Raw genomic sequence first — 8,181 nt, 5'->3', positions numbered from 1 at the left:
CGCCAGTGTCAGGTGGGGCGGCAGCCGCAAGGCTTGGCTGAGGAAAGCTAGCCCTTGGGCTGTTATTTTAAGACAGTTTCTCAGACTAGTAGAGGAATGTTGCCTCTGAATGGAGGAAAGGGAGTCACAGAGAGGGAGAAGGCTATAGGCTTGGGGGAGGGATTCCAAGGTAAGAAAATTAAGACTGAAAGGTCACAAGGTCCTGCAAGGCTGTGGGGAGAATGTGGCGCTGAGTCCTGTGGGAACTGTGGGCTGGCTCAACTCAGGCCCGTTTCAGGAATTCCTGCGGTGTGTTCTGCTCCACAGCCTCCAGGAAGAGCTCCTAGTCCCCACAGTACTGGTCCCCGTTGACAGTCTGGGGTGGGGTAGCCTTGGGGTTGCCTGCCAAGGCTCACATCTCATCCCGCAGGGCGTTGTCCTGGGAGATGTCCACTAGCTGGTACTGGGTGCATTTCCCGTCCAGGATGCGGGTCACCTGGCTCTGCTGGGACTTGGTTTCTTGGGAGCTGGTGACCGATGTGCCGTAGACCCGCAGTCCGCTCATGCAGCAAGCAGACAAACTTGCAGACAGACGGAGGGGTGGTGGCGGCAGCTGCACTGCTGGGAGATGCTGCCACCCAGCCCGGCAGCCATAACTTTGCATTTTATACTGAATGTTGTAAGATATACCGTACACTGAAAAAATTATTGAATAAATTTGACAAATTGATGATTTTACATTTCCTGTTATATTATGAAATTTTTGGCCATCCTGGATTTAAGTGATTGAACTGTTAAGTGATTAAACTTTTATGAGACTAAGAAATCTGAGGTCCACCAGAGGCCACTGGTTCACTTGTTCAAATCTACTCTGCATGTAGAGTTTTTTCAGATTTGACTATCTTAACTCTGAGGGAATAACTTATTCACTACAGTACAATTTATAGGTTCTGTTCCATAGTTAATTTTCCCTGTAGTCTTACATACTCCATTCATTTCAAAATTATTAATGCTGGCAGCTTTATCCAATATAATCTCCAATAATGTTCCTTTGTATATTTTCAGTTCAATTTCTTTCTTTTCCCACAGATTGCAATGTATTCCATGAAGGCTTGATCTCCTAAAGTATGTGTTGTGTTTGGGATCTAAAATTTCCCCTAAGGGTCAGGGAGATAGCTCAGTAGAATAAGTGCTTGCCTGGCAAGCGCAAGGGCCTGAGTTCAATCCCCGGTTCCACCAAAATAAATAAATAAATAAATAAATAAATAAATAAATAAAATTTCCCTTAAGAACTTGTGCATTCAGAGATGGGACTTTCAGAGGTGATTAATTTTCTTCTCTTTTCATAGAATTTCCAGCAGTCCTAGTTACTGTCTTTCTAAAGGAATGTTGATGTTTTAAGGATACATCAGATGTCAGCATTACATTTGCATAAGAAAATGAGTGATCTCGATAGAAAATATTTTAACTGACTGCTAGGTAATACAATTTGTCAGGAGCAAAGAGGACTTGATATTAGAGTCAAAGCACAAAGTGTCATAGAGAATTTTTCGATTATCATGCATGTACATTATACTCAATTCTTTCATTCCCTAACTGACTCTGATTTCCCACAATCAAACATCTTCAAAAAGGCAAATAAAAATGGCAAGTAAATGTGTAACTTTTTGACATTTTGGGAATAAAATATTGACAGCCAAAAGCTGTGCCCTGTATTCATTAGTCTCTAAAGATTTCCTTGTTAGAAAATAAACTCTAAAGTGCTGATGATTTTCTTTAGTCTGTTTTGAACTTCTACAACTTGGTGAAATGTCTTTGCGTTCCATCTGTTACCAGGATTAGTCCCCAGTGTTCTGTGAAATGTAACCTTTGCTGTGGTATTGCTGCTATGTGAAAATCAGATGGTTTAATCATGTCATTAATGTACTGCAATTGCAGAACCGTCTAGAAAATTGGCCGTTTTAAGTAAAGATATAACATTAAATGATTACAAAAAATAAACATAAAAGAGACTCTTCAGTAAAGTTTCTAAGTTATCTCAAATGTGCTTTATCTGGCTTTCCACACAGTGAGAAAGAGAACTCAAGACATAAGGAAAAGAGTGATTGTCACTACAATACATTCTGTCCCATAGAAAAGTAAAAGAGTGGGCTTTGTGAAGTGTCAGTCTAACCACATTGTTGCTTTAAATTAGAAATGCTGCTCACAAAAAATTAACTTTTAATGTATTTTAAGGTTAAAAGGCACCACACCTCTCTGCCCTAAACATTGCAGTAGGTCATCAAATACCATGGAAGAGGCGTATATGTTCCTGGAAATTTTATTTAACCTAAACTTTGAATTCGGAATTTAAAACATATATGGATATGACATGGAATAAGATGAAATGATAAGATATACTAAAACTTCAAAGGAAAATTTCAAGCCTTCTAGGGCTTGTGATTTTGCCTAAATTTCACTTTAATTTTCTATTAGAAACCTAGATGCATGATCAAATTTATTGCAGCCCGATTTGTAGTAGCCAAATCTTGGAATCAGCCCAAATGTGGATCAATAGATGAATGGATAAAGAAGATACAGTACTTTTATACAATGAAGCACTATTTTGCTATAAAGAAGGAAAAAGAAGGATAATCTTTTTTTTTAATGTATTTGGCACATGGTCTCTCTACACAGCTCAGACTCGTAGTGATCCTCATGTTTTCAGCCTCTCCAGTGCTGTGATTACAGGACTGCACCTCCACACCAGGTCTCAGTTGCCAGCTCAGTGTGCCAGAGGGTGGGGTCAGCATGGCACGTGGTGCCAGGAATGGAACCCTGGTCCCTGTGCTTGCCTAAGAAGGTGCTTAGTCCACTGAGCTATCTTGCTGATCCAAGCACATAGTCTTAACAGAAGTAAATTGCACACACCTGCTTCCATAACACATTGTTTCACTTGTTGAGAAAGCAAAAATTTAAGTAAGAAGCAAAATGTATAACAGATATTGGGAAGTGGGAAGAAAACATTCAGATGGGAAGCGGAACAAGAGAGAGGATGGGAGAAAAGAAGGAAGTGAAAAGGAAAGAGAGAACAATAGAAAAAGCTTTTGTAAATAAGGAGCAGAAGAGTGGTTGAAGGGAGGGGAGGAGACAGGGAAAAAAGAGCCATGTCATAGAATGTGCAGGCATAAATTCTTCAGGATTAATATGATCACTATGCATATCTAAAAATGAATCAGTAAAATGAAACTTATTAGAAAATTTTTAAATGCAAACCTTGAAATTAAACCGCAATTATGCAAAAAGAAAACTCCATTCACTATTTTAAGAGAGAAATAAAACATTTAGAAATTAATATAAAAAGCCCCTTAAATTACACACGAGTCACAGTCCTCAAAAGAAGCAGAATCATTGGCGGTGACATGGAAACAGAATTAGCAATAGAAAGTAGTTTTTGCAACGCTGCTATTGGTGAAAATATTCACACAAGACTGTGCATAGTCATGGTCCAGTTTTAAACTTTAAGCTCCGTTAATAGTCCACAAGGGAACTTGGACCTTTAAGGGGATGAACTGAAATTCAATATACAATTTCAGCCCATAGAGACAAATTTTAAGTTGTTTTCATCACACTGCCTCCACACTTGGTGTTGTAAACATCGAGAAAAAGGAGAGAATTACACCACCGATGATAACAGGCTTGCATCAGAGTTTCCTGTCCTGAGGGAGTTGGTTGATAAGAACAAGAAACTCTTAGATATTGGGAGAAAGCTTTATTCTGGATATTCTGAACTCAAGGAAAGATAGACTCACAATTTAGATATAAAAGTATTTCAAAGCTTTGGATTCAGGATAAAATTTCCATCTCTGCAATATAGTACAGTGGATACAGTCCTACAACAAAGCCACAAACAGATCTGAGTGGACTCAGGAAACGTGGCAACCCCTTGTTTATTAAGCAACTTGAACCATGGAGTGCCTCTCCTGATTAGAGACAAATATGTGTTGTTTTTGCATCGAAAGAGAGATTCATAAATTGATAATCAACTGTATTCAAATAAGTTAATACAGGGAGAGCAGAGCCACAGATATCTAATATTTCCTGGAAAGTAAATGGAACTGCACAAGAAATAAAGGAAATAAAAGGTAGAAGAGGAGAAAAAAAGTAAGAAAAGAATTTATGTCATAATTTCACTAAATAAACTTACTATAAATTATTTCATCTTTGCAACAATGTTAGGGGATGATTTTTTCTAATTCTGCACATAAATCATTAGATATGCCTAGAATTAAATAATTTGAATTAAGGCATTAAAGAATTTGCTTCCAAGAATATGTTAAATGTTAGAGCAAAAACTCAAGTTTGTATTTATTTTATTTCTTTATCAATTTCTATTCTACAATCCTTCCTCAAGAATTCAAGAAAATAACTACAGGATGATTTTTCTTAACATCCTCTGATTGTGGTAATTTTTCTAAACTACTTTGTCTTCAAATTTGTACTACAAAGGGCTGGCTAGACAACTCAGCAGAATAAAGCGCCTACTTAGGCAGAGCTCGTGGCCAGGGTTTGATCCCTGGCATGGCATGCCCACCCCATCCCCAGGGGGTACTAAGACAGGATTGAGACCAGGCATGGTAGTAGGCACCTTGTAATTCCAGCACTTGGAAGAATTAAGACAGGAGAGGGGCCGGGGAGATGGCTCAGTGGAATAAGCGCTTCCCTGGCTTGTGCAGGGTCTGGAGTTCAATCCCTGGTTCTGAAAAAAAAAAAGACAGGAGAATCACTACGAATCCGATCTATGTAATGAGACCACGTACACCCAGTAGATCCTGGCTTACATAGATTAAAAATATAAAAAAATAAAAAAAAAGAAATTGTACTTCAATCTGAAGTACTAGATAGAGTAAAATCTAGTGCTATTTTTAAATTTGATTTTTTAAGAAAACTGACTTGTAAATTAATAGAAGTTATACATTCAGGCAGTACCTGTTCACAGAACTTGTCCTACTAAATGCTAATTGTTCTTTTTTCTTCTTTTTTCCTTTCCTTTTCTTTCTTTTTTTCCCTCCACTTTCCCACTTGCCATGCTCCTTCTTTTCTCTCTCCCCAGTCCCCTCCTTTTCCGTCTTAACCCCTTTTTTCTTATAGTTCTAAAGATGAACCCAGGCCAGCACTCTTCACATCCCTAAGTTCCTTTATTTTTATTTTGTTACAGGTCTCCCTATTAAATTGCTAAATTGTCCAGAATGGGCTGAAACTTTTAAACCTACTGCCTCAGCCCCCCAGAGTGTGAGACTACTCATTTACTTCTAATATATCAGATTCCTGTCATAGTCTTAAATATCATTTAAGATCTTAGCAATCTTGAATCACAGTTGAATATTGCAATTATATAAACTGGTAATCCCAGAACATTCATTTAACTTAAACTTTTACATTCAGTTGGAGGTCTCACACTGGCTGGGCATGGTGGCACGTGCTTGCAATCCCAGCACTCAGAAGACTGAGACAGGAGGTTTCCCACAAGCTTAAGGCCATCGTGGGCTAACTAGTGAGTTCAAGCCAGCCTGAACAGGACGGTGAGACTCTATCTTAATAACAACAACAAAACATTCTCACACTTTCTGCAAATGAAAACTCATCCTAGCTAAGATGTCATAATGGAAAAAACAGGTGCAAGTAGAAATCTCAAGAGTGTATTTTCTCTCTCCTCGCTTCAGCCGCTCAGTTTAGCAGGATGTTTCAGTTCTATGTCTTCATGTAAACATTGGTAAAGAAGTGCAAAAAGATTTTTAAAAGTGACAAACTCCTTCAGCTGATACTGCAATGTACTGATTATATATAATGTTTCATGAGAGACGTAAAAATCATGAGGATTTTCAGAGCACGTCTATATCCCTCAAATTCCAGGGATTACTTTCAACTGAGGGACTACACATGGTGATGTGAGAAAAGCACACAGCTGGGAGGGGCAGGTGTGGTTTCAGCCCCTCGTGATCCACGCAGTTTGATGGAAGCCCGTGTCCCTTGACATGGGAAAAGTGGGAAGAGGGTCTCCATTGTTTGTCTCATGGTTTGTCTTGCCAATATTCAATGCTCTTGATGACAGATTTTATTTACTCTGGTGAATTGCTAAACCGGAAGCACATAGTGCAAGTGGATATTAAGGAATCAAAGATGGTTTTGCTTTTGTTGGGTGTGTCCTGCGGATTCACCAACGAACTGGTTTAAACAATTGGTGGCATTTTTAAGCAATTGCTCTCAGGTCTGGGCATTAGCTACAAATGTTATGATAATAGGAAAGCACAATTTAACACCTTGATACTCAGGATTTCACTTTTGGGGACTATTTTTAGAAAATGTGCCTAATGAATGGATTCAGTTACAGAGATCTTATTTCTCCTGTTGCTCAGTCACAAAAGATAAGTCAGTTCACCTAAAATAGAAAACAAAACTTAGTAATGAAAAACAAATGCTAGCCTTTCCTCTTGCTTTGTGTTGCACCACTAAATAAATCAATAAATAAATAAGGCACAAGGTGTAGCGGCCAGCTATCCCAATAGCCAGAAAATAGATCCAAATACATATATTGAGATTGTGTCTCCAAAATAATCTCTACTATTAAATTCTAAACTGTTCAGAAAGCACATGCAGATCATTTTTATAATTCTACAGTTTGTTATAAAAATGCTGGCAGAATCTGAATTGTGCTAGTGCAGCTCAGCCCTACTAACTTCTTTCAGACACTGCTGCTGAGCAGAGCTAACTTCAAGGCACCAGTGTGTTAATGACAGGTGGTGCCAAGCCTCAGCTGGAGAGCCACGGACATACAGGCCATTCATTTGAAGTAGACAAGAGGAAAGAGAGAGAAACTGAAGATCAGCCAGGTCTACTGTAGCCTTGCCTCATGTTGATCAAAAACAAAGGTGGCTTTCCACAGGCTGAGTATAAAGGAAACAGCATCTCCTGCCCAGGAATGGGAGCAACACGTAGTATGGGTTCCCGACAAGGACTTTCGCTGCCTAAAAAGGGTGAAGACACTCACAAGCCAGATTCTGAGGTGCACTTGCATGTGTCCAATGCTCCCTTCCTTCTCCATCCAATATGGCGGCAGAGTACATTTATTGAGTTCAAGACTCCACTGGATGCTGTAATTTGAAATACTTGAATTCAAGCATCTGCAAAAAAAAAAAAAAAAAAACAGGAACTGAGGATTTCATTTCCTCTCTGTTGGCAATATATAAGTTTCAATGTCAGTGAAGGAGAACTTATTCCCGATTCCACATAGAACAAATATCCACGTTAAAAACCACGACAAGCCCTAAATTTACACATAACAGAACATTTTGCCATATTCCTGTCTTGATGTGATCGCTTACAGGGGAGGGATAAAACATTCTCAAAGGCAGCAATTTCCAACAGATGACACTACCACTCTCCATTGTTTCGTCCATCCTTGTAGGGGTGGATGGTGGCAGAGAAAGGGGAGGCTAAGTGCTAGGAGCTGCCATGGCTAATTGTTCTTCGTCAATTCCTCTTACAAAATCTGTGTTGAACCTCAGGCAAACGGTGAGCTCTATAGGCATGACCGTCAGTTCTGGCAATGAAAGAGACTGTCCCTATGACACATGCACAATGTTTCCTGGAAATTTAGTGATCCTTTCCTCTCCCTTTCATCCCTCCTAGGCTCACTGTTCTTGGGACATCTGGTTATATAACCTGGGATTCTGTGGAAAGGTCCAGAAAGCACACTGCAGCCACGCATGGAATCATCGCACACCTGGAAGATGAAGAGAATCTGCCTGGTCTTAGAATTTTCTGGAAATTTACTTCCTTATCATTTAGAGAAATGTAGGTAAGAAGCAATGAATACATTGGACAGAATAAAACGATATTACATCTAAGTATTTGATATCAGCATGCTTTGAAGTGGTAATCTTTTGATAAGTTTAACTTTTTGTACCTTAGTAGCTATTTATATTAAAGTGTGGGGGCCAGGGAGATAGCTCAGTGGCTTAAGTGCCCACTGCATAAGAGCAAGACCCTGAATTTGATCCGCAGTTCCAAAAAAGTGTATAGTAAACTGTGATTCTAAGTGGTACAATAAAGAACCATTGTACAGGATGAATTCAATTTGAAGTGCACTGCTAAATTCAGGACTATCAGATAGTGGAAATGTTTGCCAACTCAGGGCACCCAAGGGGAACCATTACTGATAAC

The 8,181-nt window shown here is 39.2% G+C and overlaps 1 pseudogene; it reads right to left on the bottom strand.

Annotated features, from left to right (window-relative positions):
* Nucleotides 1-262: 262 nt before the first annotated feature.
* Nucleotides 263-574, bottom strand: LOC101590266 (annotated as a pseudogene).
* Between the last annotated feature and the right edge of the window lie 7,607 nt (nt 575-8,181).

The sequence above is a fragment of the Octodon degus genome, unplaced genomic scaffold (assembly GCF_000260255.1).
Source record: "Octodon degus isolate 3935 unplaced genomic scaffold, OctDeg1.0 scaffold00161, whole genome shotgun sequence".
In the NCBI taxonomy this organism is placed as follows: domain Eukaryota; kingdom Metazoa; phylum Chordata; class Mammalia; order Rodentia; family Octodontidae; genus Octodon; species Octodon degus.
The sequence above is the reverse complement of the archived record's forward strand: the minus strand, read 5'-3'. Positions and strand labels throughout refer to the sequence as shown.